A 20,178-nucleotide genomic window follows, 5' to 3' on the forward strand; every position below is an offset into this window, starting at 1 on the left:
ATAAGACATGAGCGAATGAAAATAAGCAAAGTAGACTAATTTTCGTGTCGAACCGATCACTTACTTCAGATACCGTTCGAATAGTAAAAATGGCAGCATTAAGTCTTTGAACAAGATCCTGAACATGGGCTTTCCACGATAGTTTACTATCTATCTGAACACCGAGAAATTTGAACTGCTCAGTTTCACTAATCATATACCCACTCTGTGAAATTGAAACGTCGGTTTTTGTTGAATCGTGTGTTAGAAACTGTAAAACCTGAGACTTACTGTGATTTAGCGTTAGTTTCTTTTCTTTAAGTCCTGGACTTAGGTCATGAACTGCACTATTTGAAACCGAGCCAATGTTGCACGCAACATCCTTTACTACCAAGCTAGTGTCATCAGCAAAAAGATATATTATAGAGTTACCTTTATACTAGAGGGCATGTCATTTATACAAATAAGGAACAGAAGTGGCCCCAACACTGATTTCTGGGGCACACCCTATATGACTATACCCCACTCACACCCCACATCACGGCCACTCTCAACACTGTGAATAATGACCTTTTGCTGTCTGTTGCTAAAGTAAGAGCTGAACCAATTGTGAGCTACTCCCCGTATTCCGTAATGGCCCAACTTCGGGAGAAAAATTTTGTGATCAACGCAATCAATCGCCTTAGTTAACTCAAAAAATATGCGTAATGTTCGAAACCTTTTGTTTACCCATCCAGTACCTCACAGGGAAAAGAGAATATAGCATTTTCAGTTATTAAACGAGTTCTAAAGCGGAACTGTACATTTCATAGCAAAATTGTGTGATATAAAACGATCAATTCTCATTACATACAAAGCCTTTTCTATAAATTTAGCAAACACTGATGGCATATATATAGGTCTAAATTATCCCTTTCTCCCTTTTTATAAAGCGGCTTTACTAGTGAGTACTTAAATCGTTCGGAGAACCGACCATTCCTAAAGGAAAAATGACAAATATCGCCATATACAGGGCTAAATGAGCTGCACAGTACATTAATATTTTGCTAGGCACTCCATCATATCCATGAGAGTCCTTAGTCTTCAGTGATTTAATTATTGACTCAGTCTCCCTCTTGTATGTATCACAGAGGAGTATTTCAGACATCAGTCTCGGAAAGGCACTCGCCAATAGAGTTATATGATTCCCTGTAGAGACTAAATGGCTCTGAGCACTATGGGACTTAACATCTATGGTCATCAGTCCCCTAGAACTTAGAACTACTTAAACCTAACCAACCCAAGGACATCACACAACACCCAGTCATCACGAGACAGGAAAAATCCCTAACCCGGGAATCGAACCCGGGAACCCGGGCACGGGAAGCGAGAACGCTACCGCACGACCACGAGCTGCGGACTGTAGAGACTACATTTCTGTTTAATTCCCCAGCAATGCTCAGAAAATACTGTACATATGTATCATTTATCAGTAACAGAAATACGTCTACTACGAACTGCCTTTATATCGTCAACCTTGTGCTGCTGACAAGACACATCGGCCGCCCATGTGGCCGGGCGGTTCTAGGTGCTTCAGTCCGGAACCGCGCTGCTGCTACGTTCGCAGGTTCGAATCCTGCCTCGGGCATGGATATGTGGGATGTCCTTAGGTTAGTTAGTTTTAAGTAGTTCTAAGTCTAGGGGACTGATGACCTCAGATGTTAAGTCGCATAGTGCTTAGAGCCATTTGAACCTGACACAACCTTCACAACTAACCACACGGATTTAATTTCATCCTGTGAGTTAGCTATTCTATTTTCGTACCACGTACTCTTCGCCTTCCTAATAACATTTTAAGCACCTTACAGTACTGTAGCTTGATTGTAACTACTTCTTACATTTTAATATAATTCCCGCTTTGAGCTACATGATATCTTTATCCCACAGCCACTCAGGCTGCCTTTTACTGCTAGTACCCCATTTGGAATGTTCTTGTAGAGAGCAACTCTCAAAGAGCATGAAAAATGTGTTAAGGAAAGTGTTATATTTGTCATCTATTTTATCGGCACTATGAACATCTTGCCACTCTTGTTCCTTGGCGAGGTTTAGAAATCTCGCTATTGCCATTGGATTAAGTTTCCTACATAGTTTGTAATTATATGTGACATTTGTTTGAGTACAAGAGCCTATTAATGTTAAAATTTGTCCATCATGGTCTGAAAGGCCATTCGCCCTTTTACTAACGAAATTTAAAATTTGTGCATCATGGTCTGAGAGGCCATTCACCCTTTTACTAACAGAATGCCCATCTAGTAATGAAGAATGAATAAAAGTATTGTCTTGGCTGTGCTACTGCTCCTCTGCACCCTAGGTGGGCAAACACAGTCTGCATCAGATCATATGAATTTAGGAGATCTACCAACATCCTTTTTATTGTATCATCAAGTTGAGCAAAGACAGTCAGTCTGCATCAGATCATATTAATTTAGGAGATCTACCAACATCCTTTTTCTTGGACCATCATATAAAAAATTAATATTGAAGTCACCACATGTAACTAATTTCTGGTTCTTCCTATAAAGTGAATCAAGGACCCTCTCTAGCATGAGCAGAAATGCTCTGAAGTCAGAGTTAGGGGACCTATAAACAAAAATTAGACGTTTAGTTTCACTAAATTCAGCTGCCCATGCACAACATTCTGTTCAGTGCAGCTGCGTGATACGTCTGTGGACTCAAATGGAATACTGTTTTTTACGTACATGGCCAGTCCCCCACTCCGCAAGGAACTCCTTGAAAAACAGCCAGCTAATATGTACCCTGGTGAAGGAAGCCTCTGAACTATCAAATTATTTAAGTGGTGCTCCGTCAAATTATTTCAGTGGTGCTATAGAGTAGCATACCATCTAGGAATTCTAGATAACTCCATATATATGTATATAAGACTCCAGGCCTATTATGTTTCTGAGCCTAAGCTCTTCCACGATCTGGGATATGTCTACCTCTAGGCGTTCTCATGCGGCTTACCTACTATTTCAAATGGACCATGATAAATCACCCAGAATTTCTTTATTTCAGCATTTATTCTATTGGATTTATCTTCGTTATTTATCAAACCTATTTTCCTACATCAAAGCTAATAGGCTTCACCTTTTTATCGTGTCTCCTTTTTCTCTTTCCTGCTTTCTTTCTCATTCTTTCCTTAGCTAAAATCTTCGTTTGTTGCAAGGCCAGTTCCTTGATCACTGGAAACTATACGTCCTCCAAATCAAAATTCCTTGGTTTTTAATTTAATATTAATTCACATGGGACAAATTAAGTGACTTCTTGACTTAAGTTATTAATGACTCTCTCAAGACAGGATTTTAACTAAGCTGAGCTGAATGCGTTTTTGGAACGATGTGCACTGCATAAGCTACTTAAATGCTTCACTATTCTTTCACTCTTATTACCTTGCAGAAAGTACCCAGATATCCGAACATGTTTCATTTTATCTCTTCTCAGGGACTTACGGAATAACATGGAATCAAATTATGCCCTGATGTTGTAATATCAAATTATAGCCTGCTGGCTTTCCTTTAACCAATACGTAAAAATAAACTTAGCTTCTAACTCCCCAACTGTTTGACATGCCTCTGCAGCTACTGCCCCCCATGTAAAAGCCTCGCCACTCAGCTGTCTCTTGAAAAACGATATCTTACCTTTTACGTTCCAATAACTGGGTAAAAATCTCTAAAATATTTCATAAAATGTACAAGATGAACTGATACCCCGGGATCAAACTTGAAAAACATTTTACACTCATGTAGAACATTTTCCACTGCCGCAATATTACCAGTACGAGACCCACACACCAACACACTTACTCACTGTTCTATATCTATATCTTCATATTCTGATGTACATAAAGCCTGCACCTGAACTAACAGGTCGTCTAGAGCTAATTTAACTTCCGTGCACCGTTCCTATAATGTCTTGTGCCTGCCCCTACTACCATCGCCAACCCTTCTCATTTGTCCATGCCAATGAATTTCTACCGTTTGGATTCTGTCATCGCAGTATTCCTTCAGTTTCTGTATTTTTGGTCTAGTTTAAAACCCCAAGAATTAGCAGTTTTATTAATTTCTTCTGTTGCCGAAGATATTTTTTGATCAATGTTAATCTCAAGAACTGTAAACTTTAGGTCTGAATTTTGCTTAATGTTAGAAAATTTCTGGTCTAAACCTTGCTCAAAACTAAAAAAAACTGTTGCTTAAAGGTAGCAAACATTTGGTCTCAGTCCTGCTTAATGCTAGAAAACATTTGATTCGTAGCTTGCAAATCTGCTTGAAAGCTTGTGACCTTGTTAAATGTACTCGCGTCGCCAGTGCTTGGTACCCTCCCATCGACCATTGTGTCTGCTTCTGCTTTAATTTTCATTTGAGTACTACTCTCAAACACACGCCTTGGCCCCCCGTCAGAATTATCAACCGCTATATCGTGGGGGCACTCTATAGTGTTAGACAGAAATTCGGATTCAGTAACATAGTCACTTCCTAACTCGGCAGGATCCGTCCTTTCTATACGCGCAGCTCAATAAGTTCAAGAGTAGATAAAAAAATTCTTAGTGTTCTACTTTAATCCTCATATCACTGCCCGTTGTTACTATTTTCCAATCCAGAATATTTTGTCTTTTGTACCTTTCACGCCGTACATCGTCAGATTACGTACGGCAGAGATGCTATATTCACTGGTCAGCACGGTTTGCTCTTGCTGTCAACTACTAGTCCCGGAAAATGTCGCTACCTTTCCCTGGAACTCTCATGCACGGGCATATTAATAATTTTCACGTACAAAATACTGCACTTCTACTAAATTTCCTTAAACAAAAGTTTATTCTATAGCTTATTTTCAGGCCGCATGCGTCAAAATTGCGATAAGGCATATTTTTACGTGTAATAATGTTGGTATAACAATTCGTTCATTGCCAGTCCATTCGCGGAACATCCTCTCGTTCCCAGAGCTCTTCCACTTATGCTGTTCAATGCGGTCACGCAGTGTTATCCACAAATATGAAGTCCGTGCCGAATGCACCCCTGAAAAGACGTACATGGGGAAGGAATACAGTGGCACAATAACGCTGATAGCTGAGTGTCCCGTGTTCAAAGATTTGGAGATCAGTACGCCCATGGTACATTATGCCTCCCGACACGACTGAACCTGGATACCAAAACTATCATTTTCGACACTGCTGGCCGTACCCTCACTTCGCGAGAGGTGTGATCAGGTGATGTATTCAGGTACATTGCGGAACGTGATCGTTTTGGTGTTCCAGGAGTCATTGTGTGGGGACGCCTAATGTTGCATGGGCCTTCTGACCTCCAGATCTTTAAACACCATACAGTCACTTGTCAGCTAAACCTAGACTACCCAACTTCATGCACTGACGAACAGTGACCGACGAGCACTGCGGAGGGTGGCTGTAAAAAAATCGCATGACATCAGTGAAAAGAACCACTCGTGAGTTCCAAAGTACTACCAGCAGTCCGGCTAACTCCATTACTGTGATTGGGGAGTTAACGCTAGAACGGCGGAGTTTCTGACATTCCTAAAGCGGAAGAAAGGAATCATTTTGACCACACATAAATATTTTCATATTTGAGTTAGACAAGTACTTTCTGCTAGAGTTTGTTAATCCATACCTTTTTCCGGTAATGACAATAATTATTTCACACGATAATTAATAATCACCTATTTATTACAACAAAATAACGTACAAAGTTATTATTGCTAATGTTAACAAGATTCCCGAACTGCAGATTTTCATTTTTAAACTATTTGTACAACTTCCTAGACACATTTAGTGTATTTGATCCATATTCTACTCGCATGTATTCTACACACAGCTTTGTATTCGTTTTCAATCAAGTCACTGGAATCTCCTAGACGCACTTATCTCAGGTGTTTGCTGTTTTACGCCTTGTAGCTCTTTACACAGTTTTCGCTGGTGTTGTTGCCTTTGCAGCGGCTGATTTGGCAGTTCCCTCTCTTTCTAGGTGATTTCAGTCCTGTATCCTCTTCCTTTGCCGTATGTTCTTGCTCTTTAGTTCCCTTGAGTTCATTCGCCAACTGAAGCATGAACTTCTTCCTTTCCATTTTCTTGTTCGTTACTATGTTATAGATGACCCACGCATTTATTGCCGTCGTATCCAAGAAGCTGCAGAAGACTTGCTTTGACGATCTCCTACATGCAACCTTTGCAGTATATTTGCGGGTCATTTGATCAATCACGTCCACTCCATACTTTCTTGCATTGTACACCCATCAAAAAAAGGTTAGCATCACTTCAGTTCAGAGAGTTCCGGAACCTGTACAGAAAATTGGAATGAGATCAACATAAACATCGATTCTTGAGTTTCTCCCGGCGTATTTGATAATCAAAATATCCACGGGTGTACTGCCGGTCTATAGTGTCCAACGGGCACAATATTTCGGCGATCAAACATGTCGCCATCATCAGGTGAACTGACGGACTGAGCTCCTGTGAACGTGCCGGCACGGAGATCCGTACGCTATGGCTGCTCAGGGGGAACTGGGTTCGGTCGCGGCGGCGGCCGATTTAAATACCCTCCGCCCGCGGCACAGGCGCACTCTCGGGGAAAATCGCCCGCATTCTGAAGAAACACCGTGTCAGAACTGTGTTTTGTCCTCCGAATAAAACTCGTGCACTGGTGGGGAGCGCCAAAGATGACCACGGTTTGAGGAAGGCTGGCGTGTACCAGATTCCGTGTCAATGTGGCAAGTTGTATATTGGTCAGACGATGCGTACCGTCGAGGATCGATGCCGTGAACACCAGAGGCACACTCGACTAATGTATCCGAGCAAGTCGGCGGTCGCTGAACATTGTTTGTCGGAAAATCACGCTGTGGAGTATGACCGCACGAGGATTCTGGTACAGACGTCGAGATACTGGGACAGCGTTGTTAGAGAGGCCATCGAAATTCGCACCAATGACGACCTCATAAACCGTGACTGTGGCTATAATCTTAGCAAGGCTTGGGAACCAGCGATTGGGTTAATCAAGAGTAAATCGAGCAAACGCATAGTTGTGACGACCACGGCGGACAGAGCCATCACACCGACGTCATCTCAGACGCCGTCGCAATCTGTTCCACCGCGAGACCGTGGCGCGGGGCGCGGACGGCGAAGGGAGCGTGCCGCGGGCGGAGGGTATTTAAATCGGCCGCCGCCGCGACCGAACCCAGTTCCCCCTGAGCAGCCATAGCGTTCGGATCTCCGTGCCGGCACGTTCACAGGAGCTCAGTCCGTCAGTTCACCTGATGATGGCGACATGTTTGATCGCCGAAATATTGTGCCCGTTGGACACTATAGACCGGCAGTACACCCGTGAATATTTTGATTAACATAAACATCTTTTCTGCCCTTTTTATTGCTCATGAAAACCACACATTGCATGTTGTACCACCATACAGCGAGACCTTCAGAGGTGGTGGTTCAGACTGCTGTCCACACTGGTACCTATAATAACCAGTAGCACGTCCTCTTGCGTTAATGCATGCCTGTATTCGCCCTGGGAAATTATCCACAAGTTCATCGAGGCACTGTTGGTCCAGATTGTCCCACTCCTCAGCGGCGATTCGGCGACTGGTTGGTGGGTCACGTCGCCCATAAACAGCCCTTTCCAATCTATTCCAGGCATGTTCGATAGGGTTCATGTCTGGACAACATACTGGCCACTCTAGTCGACCGACATCGTCATTCTGAAGGAAATCATTCACAAGATGTGCACGATGGGGGCGCGAATTGTCGTCCATGAGACGAATGCCTCGCCAATATGCTGCCGATATGGTTGCACTATCGGCCAGAGGTGGCATTCACGTATCGTACAGCCATTACGGCGCCTTCCACAACCATCAGCGGCGTACGTCAGTCCCACATAATGCCACCCCAAAACATCTGGGAACCTCCACCTGGCTGCACTCACTGGACAGTGTGTCTAAGGCCTTCAGCCTGACCGGGTTGCCTCCAAGCACGTCTCCGACGATTGTCTGGTTGAAGGCATATGCGACACTCATCGGTGAAGAGAACGTGATGCCAATCCTGAGAGGTCCATTCGGCATGTTGTTGGGCCCATATGTACCGCGCTGCATGGTGTCGTGGTTGCAAAGATGGACCTCGCCATGGACGTCAGGAGTGAAGTTGCGCATCATGCAGGCTGTTGTGCACAGTTTGAGTCGTAACACGACGTTCTGTGGCTGCTCGAAAAGCATTATTCAATATTTTGGCATTGCTGTCAGGGTTCCTCCGAGCCATAATCCATAGGCAACGGTCATCCACTGTAGTGGTAGCCCTTGGGCCGCCTGAGCGAGGCATCTCATCGACAGTTCCTGTCTCTCTGTATCTCTTCCATGTCTGAACAACATCGCTTTGCTTCACGCCGAGACGCCTGGACACTTAATTTGTTGAGAGCGCTTCCTGGCACAAAGTAACAATGTTGACGCGATTGAACCGCTGTATTGACCGTCTAGGCATGGTTGAACTACAGACAACACGAGCCGTGTGTCTCCTTCCTGGTGGAATAACTGGAAGTCCTCGGCTGTTACACCCCCTCCGTCTTATAGGCGCTGCTCATACTTGGATGTTTATGTCTTTGGACTGGTTTAGTGACATATGTGAACAGCCAAAAGGACTGTGTCTGTGATTCAATATCCATAGTCAACGTCTACCTTCGGGAGTTCTGGAAACCGGAGTGATGCAAAACTTTTTTTCTTATGTGTAGAATATGGTTTCAGGTTTCTTCGTTCCTTCCTTGCTTACTGCTACTTCGGCATTCATGTACTCCGGAGAATAACTTTTTATTCTTCTTTCTTTGGTATACAGACACGGTGCAGTCTGTGCTGCTACACTACTGGCCATTAAAATTGGAACACCATGAAGACGATGTGCTACAAACGCGAAATTTAACTGACAGGAAGAAGATGCTGTGATATGCAAATGATTAGCTTTTCAGAGCATTCACACAAGGTTGGCGCCGGTGGCGACACCTACAACGTGCTGACATGATAAAGTTTCCAGTCGATTTCTCATACACAAACAGCAGTTGACCAGCGTTGCCTGGTGAAACGTTGTTGTGATGCTTCGTGTAAGGAGGAGCAATGCATACCATCACGTTTCTGACTTTGATAAAGGTCGGATTGTAGCCTATCGCAATTGCGGTTTATCGTATCGCAACATTGCTGCTCGTGTTGGTCGAGGTCGAATGACTGTTAGCAGAATATGGAATCGGTGAGTTCAGGAGGGTAATACGGAACTCCGTGCTGGATCCCAACGGCCTCGTATCACTAGCAGTCGAGATGACAGGCATCTTATCCGCATGGCTGTAACGAATCGTGCAGCCACGTCTCGATCCCTAAGACAGCAGATGAGGACGTTAGCGAGACAACAACCATCTGCACGAACAGTTCGACGACGTTTGCACCAGCATGGACTATCAGCTCGGAGACCATGGCTGCGGTTACCCTTCCTTGACGCTGCATCACAGACAGGAGCACCTCCGATGGTGTAATCAATTAGGAACCTAGGTGCACGAATGGCGAAACGTCATTTTTTCGCATGAATCCAGGTTCTGTTTACAGCATCATGATGGTCGCATCCGTGTTTGGCGACATCGCGGTGAACGCACATTGGAAGCGTGTATTCGTAATCGCCATACTGGCGTATCACCCGGCGTGATGGTATGGGGTGCCATTTTTTACACGTCTCGGTCACCTCTCGTTCGCATTGACGGCACTTTGAACAGTGGACGTTACATTTCAGATGTGTCACCACCCGTGGTTCTAACCTTCATTCGATCCCTGGGAAACCCTACATTTCAGCAGGATAATGCACGACCGCATGTTGCAGCTCCTGTACGGGCCTTTCTGGATACAGAAAATGTTCGACTGCTGCCCTGGCCAGCACATTCTCCAGATCTCTCACTAATTGAAAACGTCTGCTCAATGGTGACAAAACAACTGGCTCGTCATAATACGCCACTCACTACTCTTGATGAACTGTGATACCGTGTTGAAGCTGCATGGGCAGCTGTACCTGTACACGCCATCCAAGCTCTGTTTGACTCAATGCCCAGGCGTACAAAAGCCGTTATTACGGCCAGAGGTGGTTGTTGTGGGTACAGATTTCTCAGGATCTATGCACCCAAATTGCGTGAAAATGCAATCACATGTCAGTTCTAGTATGATACATCTGTCATCTGCATTTCTTCTTGGTGTAGCAATTTTAATGGCCAGTAGTGTTTCATGGTGCAGGGTGGCAGCGGTGCGTATTTCAACATTGGGCTTCCTTACTTCATCGGGGACTTCACGACTGATATTGTTCATTGTACCAAATAATGAAATTTCCTTTTCTTTGAGTTTCTTAGAAAGTAGAAGAAACGAAAAGAAGCTATCTGTCGTCAGATTTCTCCCTTGATATACAATTGGCTTTGTCTTCTTTGGCGAGGTATGGGAAAGCATTATATACATACTTTTTCGTTACATCGACAGCCAACCAGAATTTGATATCTTATCTGTCTGGTTTGTTGGACGTGAACTGAGTGAACCTGCACCTTGTTTTGCTTGATAATAGCTGCTCGTCAGTAGTTGTATTTTCTCTAGAATTTACACGTGTTAAGTTGCAGCAATGAGAAGGAAACTGCTCTGCACGACTGCTTCCGCTTTGTTGTTGGATAATTTACATACATTCCGAAAATAAATTACAGTTGGATCAAACTGATCCCTTCCGGCGTTCTGGGTATATGGAAAGAAATTTCGAAGAAAATATAAATATTTTGTAAATGCTAATGGACCATCGTAAAGAGGAGTAAATATTAGGAAAAGTCATATAATTTCACAAACGAAGTAAATAAACTAGACATGATAATGAAGGAAAAATGCATGACACGGATGATTTTGGTCACTTCCGGCGTTCTAGTGTTTAAAGGAATGGAGTACAATTGTCAAACAATGTGTAGGTCAACAGTGAAGTATGGAAGACGTGGCGTTACGGTATGCAGGTTCTTTTCCGTGGTTATGGTGTGGTCCCCTTACTGCGCTTACGAAAACACTAAATGCGGAAGGATATGAACACATTTTACGGCATTTTCTTCTGCTTACAGCAGAGAAACAGTTCGGAAACGATTATTTTTGGTAACTGCATGAAAATTAACCCTGTCATAAAGTAGCAGCGGTGAGGCAATGTTCTGTGGACAATAAAATTCTCGAAATGGACTAGCCTGTGTAATGCGCCAAACCATCTAAAGCCCGAAAAAAAGGGCATAACTTGTTTGTATCGTCTCAACGTATTATCTTTTTTATGTGATAGGAGAATGAAGAGTTTGTTGAGTTGTGTGTAGAGTTCTCTTACATTTTTGTGTTAAAATGCTCTAAATGTGTGATACCTGATGGTCGATAAAAGCCGTGTCCTGTCAAGTCAGTGAGTTTGCAAAGATAACTACTACGATGCAGCTGGCCACTACGAACGTTTGCCGCCGACCGGTAAGAAGGAACACTCACAGATAAAGAAAGAATTAGCGTGATATGTTTGTTCGCAGAGATTGGGTCCTGGCTTGTCCTTTAAGGATTTCGGAGTAGGAACCGAGTGTTGTTCGAGTAGTGAGCCTCGAGGGAGATTATTTCAAGAGTGTGATGAAATCGGCTCACACGTACGATGTTGTTGTTGTTGTGGTCCTCAGTCCTGAGACTGGTTTGATGCAGCTCTCCATGGCACTCTATCCTGTGCAAGCTTCTTCATCTCCCAGTACCTACTGCAACCTACATCCTTCTGAATCTGCTTAGTGTGCTCATCTCTCGGTCTCCCTCTACGATTTTTACCCTCCACACTGCCCTCCAATGCTAAATTTGTGATCCCTTGATGCCTCAAAACATGTCCCACCAACCGATCCCTTCTTCTAGTCAAGTTGTGCCACAAACTTCTCTTCTCCCCAATCCTATTCAATACCTCCTCATTAGTTACGTGATCTATCCACCTTATCTTCAGTATTCTTCTGTAGCACCACATTTCGAAAGCTTCTATTCTCTTCTTGTCCAAACTAGTTATCGTCCATGTTTCACTTCCATACTTGGCTACACTCCAAACAAATATTTTCAGAAATGACTTCCTGACACTTAAATCTATATTCGATGTTAACAAATTTCTCTTCTTTCCTTGCCATTGCCAGTCTACATTTTATATCCTCTCTACTTCGACCATCATCAGTTATTTTACTTCCTAAATAGCAAAACTCCTTTACTACTTTAAGTGTCTCATTTCCTAATCTAATTCCCTCAGCATCACTCGATTTAATTGGACTACATTCCATTATCCTCGTTTTGCTTTTGTTGATGTTCATATTATATCCTCCTTTCAAGACACTGTCCATTCCGTTCAACTGCTCTTCCAAGTCCTTTGCCGTCTCTGACAGAATTACGATGTCATCGGCGAACCTCAAAGTTTTTACTTCGTCTCCATGAATTTTAATACCTACTCCAAATTTTTCTTTTGTTTCCTTTACTGCTTGCTCAATATACAGATTGAATAACATCGGGGAGAGGCTACAACCCTGTCTCACTCCTTTCCCAACCACTGCTTCCCTTTCATGCCCCTCGACTCTTATGACTGCCATCTGGTTTCTGTACAAATTGTAAATAGCCTTTCGCTCCCTGTATTTTACCCCCGCCACCTTTAGAATTTGAAAAAGAGTATTCCAGTCAACATTGTCAAAAGCTTTCTCTAAGTCTACAAATGCTAGAAACGTAGGTTTGCCTTTTCTTAATCTTTCTTCTAAGATAAGTCGTAAGGTCAGTATTGCCTCACGTGTTCCAACTTTTCGACGGAATCCAAACTGATCCTCCCCGAGGTCCGCATCTACCAGTTTTTCCATTCGTCTGTAAAGAATTTGCGTTAGTATTTTGCAGCTGTGACTTATTAAACTGATAGTTCGGTAATTTTCACATCTGTCAGCACCTGCTTTCTTTGGGATTGGAATTATTATATTCTTCTTGAAGTCTTAGGGTATTTCGCCTGTCTCATACATCTTGCTCACCAGCTGGTAGAGTTTTGTCAGGACTGGCTCTCCCAAGGCCGTCAGTAGTTCTAATGGAATGTTGTCCACTCCGGGGGCCTTGTTTCGACTCAGGTCTTTCAGTGCTCTGTCAAACTCTTCACGCAGTATCGTATCACCCATTTCGTCTTCATCTACATCCTATTCCATTTCCATAATATTGTCCTCAAGTACATCACCCTTGTATAAACCTTCTATATACTCCTTCCACCTTTCTGCCTTCCCTTCTTTGCTTAGAACTGGGTTGCCATCTGAGCTCTTGATATTCATACACGTGGTTCTCTTCTCTCCAAAGGTCTCTTTAATTTTCCTATAGGCAGTATCTATCCTACCCCTAGTGAGATAAGCTTCTACATCCTTACATTTGTCCTCTAGCCATCCCTGTTTAGCCATTTTGCACTTCCTGTCGATCACATTTTTGAGACGTTTGTATTCCTTTTTGCCTGCTTCATTTACTGCATTTTTATATTTTCTCCTTTCATCAATTAAATTCAATATTTCTTCTGTTACCCAAGGATTTCTAGCAGCCCTCGTCTTTTTACCTACTTTATCCTCTGCTGCCTTCACTACTTCATCCCTCAGAGCTACCCATTCTTCTTCTACTGTATTTCTTTCCCCTATTCCTGTCAATTGTTCCCTTATGCTCTCCCTGAAACTCTGTACAACCTCTGGTTCCTTCAGTTTATCCAGGTCCCATCTCCTTAATTTCCCACATTTTTGCAGTTTCTTCAGTTTTAATCTACAGGTCATAACCAATAGATTGTGGTCAGAGTCCACATCTGCCCCTGGAAATGTCTTACAACTTAAAACCTGGTTCCTAAATCTCTGTCTTACCATTATATAATCTATCTGATACCTTTTAGTATCTCCAGGGTTCTTCCACGTATACAACCTTCTTTCATGATTCTTAAACCAAGTGTTACCTATGACTAAGTTGTGCTCTGTACAAAATTCTACTAGGCGGCTTCCTCTTTCATTTCTTAGCCCCAATCCATATTCACCTACTATGTTTCCTTCTCTCCCTTTTCCTACACTCGAATTCCAGTCACCCATTACTATTAAATTTTCGTCTCCCTTCACTATCTGAATAATTTCTTTTATTTCATCGTACATTTCTTCAATTTCTTCGTCATCTGCAGAGCTAGTTGGCATATAAACTTGTACTACTGTAGTAGGTGTAGGCTTCGTATCTATCTTGGCCACAATAATGCGTTCACTATGCTGTTTGTAGTAGCTTACCCGCATTCCTATTTTCCTATTCATTATTAAACCTACTCCTGCATTACCCCTATTTGATTTTGTGTTTATAACCCTGTAATCACCTGACCAGAAGTCTTGTTCCTCCTGCCACCGAACTTCACTAATTCCCACTATATGTAACTTTAACCTATCCATTTCCCTTTTTAAATTTTCTAACCTACCTGCCTGATTAAGGGATCTGACATTCCACGCTCCGATCCGTAGAACGCCAGTTTTCTTTCTCCTGATAACGACATCCTCCTGAGTAGTCCCCGCCCGGAGATCCGAATGGGGGACTATTTTACCTCCGGAATATTTTACCCAAGAGGATGCCATCATCATTTAATCATACAGTAAAGCTGCATGTCCTCGGGAAAAATTACGGCTGTAGTTTCCCCTTGCTTTCAGCCGTTCGCAGTACCAGCACAGCAAGGCCGTTTTGGTTAATGTTGCAAGGCCAGATCAGTCAATCATCCAGACTGTTGCCCCTGCAACTACTGAAAAGGCTGCTGCCCCTCTTCAGGAACCACACGTTTGTCTGGCTTCTCAACAGATACCCCTCCGTTGTAGTTGCACCTACGGTACGGCCATCTGTATTGCTGAGGCACGCAAGCCTCCCCACCAACGGCAAGGTCCATGGTTCATGGGGGGGGGGGGGGGGACACGTACGATACGAGAATTAATCTGGAATTTGGATAGTACTCAAGTGTATTCAAAGAAATTCTAAGTCGTTTAGAAAGACATTTTGAGAAGATTATCGACTTGTGTAGCAAATGATTATTTCTCCGATTTTGGTAGAGTGTAGACTCGCCACGTGTAGGAAAAGCTCCGATTTATTGGAGTGTGAGATTAGTTTCTCCTATTTGTGATTAATGATGCTTTGTGCTGGTTTACATCCACGCGTTTTTAGGTGAACCGTGTTTCAGTATTTTTGGGAGAGTTTCCGCTGGATGGTATATGTGAAGAGACATGTTCACGCGAAGTCCTTTCGTTATTTTGTGGTTGAAGATTAAAGCGCGCACTAAGGGATAGCATTTCATTGCGTAATTGTGGATGTATAGGTATATACAAGCACTGAGGAATATGGTTAGGATTTATTGTGTGACTTCGGCGTGAGCGCCGTAAATAGTAAATTCTGAAAATTTCGTTGCATGCACTGAATGTGAAGCCCACTTTAAATACAGCAATCATTCTACGTAATAGCTGTTTATTGAGAAACAATCTGAAGTTTATCGAGAATTTCACTGCTTTTCCCCTTCTCCCTAAACGATAAATCAAGACCTATTTATTAGAGAACACGCTAATTCTCTCCAAAACAGATAATCGAGTGCTTCGTTTTGAGTTTTAAATACTAGTGGGTCGGGATAGACAACGCTCGAAGTGGTTTTGTTTAATTACGAGGGTGAGTCAAATGAAAACCTTAAATATTTTTTAAATATTATTTATTGTGCAGAAGTCGTACAAAGCTGTATCCCTTTTCAACATAATCTCCCACACGCTCAATGCCAAGTCCTCCAGCGCTTACAAAGTGCACAAATTCCTTAAGAAAAAAATTCTTTTGGTAGTCCGCGCAACCACTCATGCACCCCGTGGCGTACCTCTTCGTCAGAACGGAACTTCTTTCCTTCCATTGCGTCTTTGAGTGATCCAAACATATGGAAATCACTTGGTGATGAGGAATGGCGCCATTCCTTGCTCGCTCTCTTCGTTTCTGGTTGGTGGAAGTGAACCCAGGCTTCGTCCCCAGTAACGATTCTTGCAAGGAAGCCATCACCTTCTCGTTCAAAGCGCCGAAGAAGTTCTCCACAAGCATCAACACGTCGTTCTCTCATTTCAGGAGTCAGCTACCGTGGCACCCATCTTGCAGACACTTTGTGAAACTGGAGCACATCATGCACAATGTGGTGTGCTGACCCATGACTAATCTATAAACATGCTGCAATATCACTCAGTGTCATTCAGTATCACTCGTCGGTTTTCCTTCACTATGTTCTGTGGAGTCAAAACTCGTTGTGCCTGACCTGGACGAGGAGCATCTTCCACTGAAGTCACACCATTTGCGAACATCCTACTCCATTCGTAGACTTGCTGCTGTGACAAACATGCATCACCGTACTGAACCTTCATTCATCGATAAATTTCAGTATGTTTCACACCTTCACTACGCAAAAACCGAATAACAGAACGCTATTCTTCCCTGGTGCAAGTCGCAAGTGGGGCGGCCATCTTTATACTGATACTGCGACGGTATGAGTGCATCTGCACTATGCTGCCACCTACAGGCCACTCTGCACGCTGTTTGTAGCACACTTACCAACTTACAGGATAACGGCGCGAAATTTCGGGTTATTTCATTTGACTTACCCTCGTATTTGAAGTTCATATAGTTGAAAAGTGGCGGTGACTGTTTCTTTCTTTAGCGAGGTTCGGAACAGAGCACCAGCACTCGTAAAGCAAAACGCTGGCTTGTACCTGTAAACAATTAATTGCAGGAAATAAAGAATTAAGTGTTGTAAACTGAAAAAGTCAGTACCTGACTGGTCCTCTATCCCCAAATTATTAAAACAATTTTCAAAGGCTTTTTTTCGAAGCAGACTAATATCTTAAACATATCTTGTCGGCATAAAGTAAATCCAAAGGCCAATAAAGTAAAAGACTGGAATACTGATATAAACAAAGTTCAAAGCAATTATAGAGAAGGAATAATATTTTTCAGGTAATAACTTGCAACGGAAAGAAAGATAATTAATCTTTATTTAGATAGGAAAAGCAAGTTTACGTTTTCTTGAAAAATAATTACAACTGAAAAGTTATTCCATTTAATTCCAAAAGGTTGAGATTAACGAAATAGTTTATTAAAATAAAATTTCAATTGTGTAAAGGATACTGTTGTAGTAAGGCGCTACTTACAGAGGTTATTGTTGACTGACAACGAGAGATACATAATACTGAATTACATCTTTGCCTTGCGAAGATATTCTCCAATTCATGAAAAATTTATAACGTTCGCACTGAGTGTATGTACGACTATTCGTTTAAGCTTTAAAAGAGGAGCAACTACAAAAGGCAACGGATCTATATGACGTATTCATCAGTTATGTACGAAAGTTATAGTTTCTGGTATCTACGTTGTTGAGAAAGTGTTTGGTTGTATTGTCAGAGTACACAGAATAAGCTTCAGTATAGGTTCCTATTATTGGTAAATTAAATACATCGTTCTTACTCCCCGTAGACTCTCGCATTTAGTATTTTTCTAGAGATTGATACTAGCTTTGGTGGTGTTTATCTTTCAAACCTAGTGAACCCTGATAGATGCGTTGTTGTAATTAATATCCAGATAGCTACGATTAAACCCATTATACGACGAAAGTGTTATAGTGTCCATCTTTTTGTAGACAGTGTTGTTGTAGTGAGCTGCAGTGTGATTTATAGCGTGAGAAGTTTAATATCAGATCTTACGTGACGTCGTTGTGTTAGTACAGACGATTACATCGTTGAGGGTAGGCAAAATCTGGTCAGAGCAACTTACTGTAATATTACTAGAGTGAGCTACATTGTCCGACGTTGCTTTTCACCTACGTGTTTCAGTGCTGTTAGAGCCTGTTCGTACAGTATATCTCCTATCAGTTAGTGGTATCTGAAGGGTGGCGCAGCATACCTGCCTGGAGTCCCAACCTGAACCCAATGGAACACATCTGGGATGATAATAAACATTTCTGGAACAGTGATTAAAATTTTTTAAAAATTTTTGTTTTTAAAATTCAGTCTTAATCACACCACATATGTTACAAGAACATAGGTGACCGATTTCGGTCATATCATATGACCATCATCAGACCTGTCATTTAATTTAGAAAGTAATAGAAACCTTATTACATTTACAATAAAATAAGACAAAATGCTTATAAGGATAAAATACAATAAGACGTGTTATACCCATGGCATCCTTCGAAGATGGTAGGTGGAACACTCTTCTCAGCTACTGTGATGTCAACTGGTGCCAGCAAGTGACGAGCATACGCTTAAGTACGAAGATGCTCCGCCTACCTCTTCTCCCTCCACCTCACATCAACCAGTCAGTGTAAAAAAGTCGACTCCGCGCCAAGCCCCAGCGACCAACATCACTATCATTTCTGGTTTCGGCTCTTGAGGGAGAATGGGCTGTTATTGCTCCACATACATTCAGTCATTGAAAGCGCCCCCAACGGAGTTCAAACGCCCATAAAGGCGAAGAGTGGCCACACCCTCTATTAATGTCCACTACTTCGGGTACTTTTGATCAGAACGCATATAAGTCGAACAGGAAATGGAATAGCTAGTAGTGGTACACTGTACCCTACGCGACTTACTGTATGGTGGCTTGTGGGGCAGGAATGTAGATGTAGTGCTCGAAATGTTGTCTTTCAGCAGCTATACTTGCTATGAAGTGGTTCAGGGCAGCTGGTACTGCACGTTGAATTTCATCTAGATTTAGTGTATCACTAGTCAGCGTTATAAGGCATTTCACGTTGTCGTTGTTTCCTTTTTTTGAAATTATCATCACAGGTAAGTCAGAGGCGTTAAGCCTGTTTCGTGCGCAAGTTGTTTTGTCCTTTCCGACAGACCAATACAACTATCTTAGAATGATCTATAAACCGGAGCTGTAATTATCTGTGCAGAATGGGCGGTATATCCGCCATGTTCGTACCTCACAGATTTCCTAATGTCCACTTTGGCGTCTTCCAATAACTGCAGCAGAATTACTGTTTGAAACGGTAGATACTTGTGACTGTCTAGAGTCGTATCAATTAAACAGCGCACAGGCAAACCGAGGTCGCTGTTTATCCATACCTTTCTACCAGAGTCCTAATGAATATTGCGAGGATTGATTTTCCAATGGTTTGTAAACGGTGCTTCATCTGTAAATAAATCTCCATCACTTTAACAGTTTCCGTAGATACAATTTATCCTTTAGGCAGCCGCTCTCCAAAGTGAGCACACTGATGTCCTCCACAGTACGTCTTCGTGCACCTACGGTATATTAATTAGCTCATGTCACCGTAAACCTCATAAATTCCATGGTAAACGTCAGCCACTGTAATGTTCCGCCCTTTGAGTAAACGAACCACTGCCCTAATCTTACATTCTGCTGCGCTCCAGTTCTGTTCATCTATGTTAACACTTGTCACTGTCCGTAAATAGCTCACAGCTAAATGAAAATTACTTGTAACGGTGTCAAGAAACAATTTCTCCGGCGGTATGTTCAAGGTGACATCCCCTCCTCTTTGTTGTTAAGACTCATGATGACAGCTTTTTTTCCTGATTTCACATTGCATAGCATTAAAGAAACAGCTTCATATGATTTATCGACAGACGTCGATGAAAATGCTAATCATCTTTAGGTGAAGTTAAATTAGCATATAGTACAGCCCAACACGCATTACGATATATGCGTATAACAAAGTGCCAACATAGCTGCGTCGGGTCAACGTCACGACACCTTAAGGTCATTAGTGCTGTAATATAAATATTTCGTAAATGATGGGTAATTCTTTTCAGGCAAATATAGCTGTTTCGACAGTATCATAAAATTTTATAGTTACGAAGGCGCTTTGTCACTGTAAATCACTGACAAAACAATTATGTGTCGTACTACGGAAATCTGCACGAAACTTGCGGCACAGCCTACTGAGAGAGTAAATGACTTTTCTGGTTCCAAGACGCAATTAAAGAGCTTCAGTTTCGTGTTATGAACAAGCGCCAAGTCTGTACCGCCTTGTGCAATCGGCCGAAAGAGTTACGAACACAGCGTAACGCGAACAAACTGGAACATGACTATCGCTACAAACTCTTTGATATCTTTACATCCTGTAAAGCGTGTAAGAGTCGGTACCTGTGGTAAAGT

Source organism: Schistocerca gregaria, chromosome X (assembly GCF_023897955.1).
Source record: "Schistocerca gregaria isolate iqSchGreg1 chromosome X, iqSchGreg1.2, whole genome shotgun sequence".
NCBI lineage: Eukaryota > Metazoa > Arthropoda > Insecta > Orthoptera > Acrididae > Schistocerca > Schistocerca gregaria.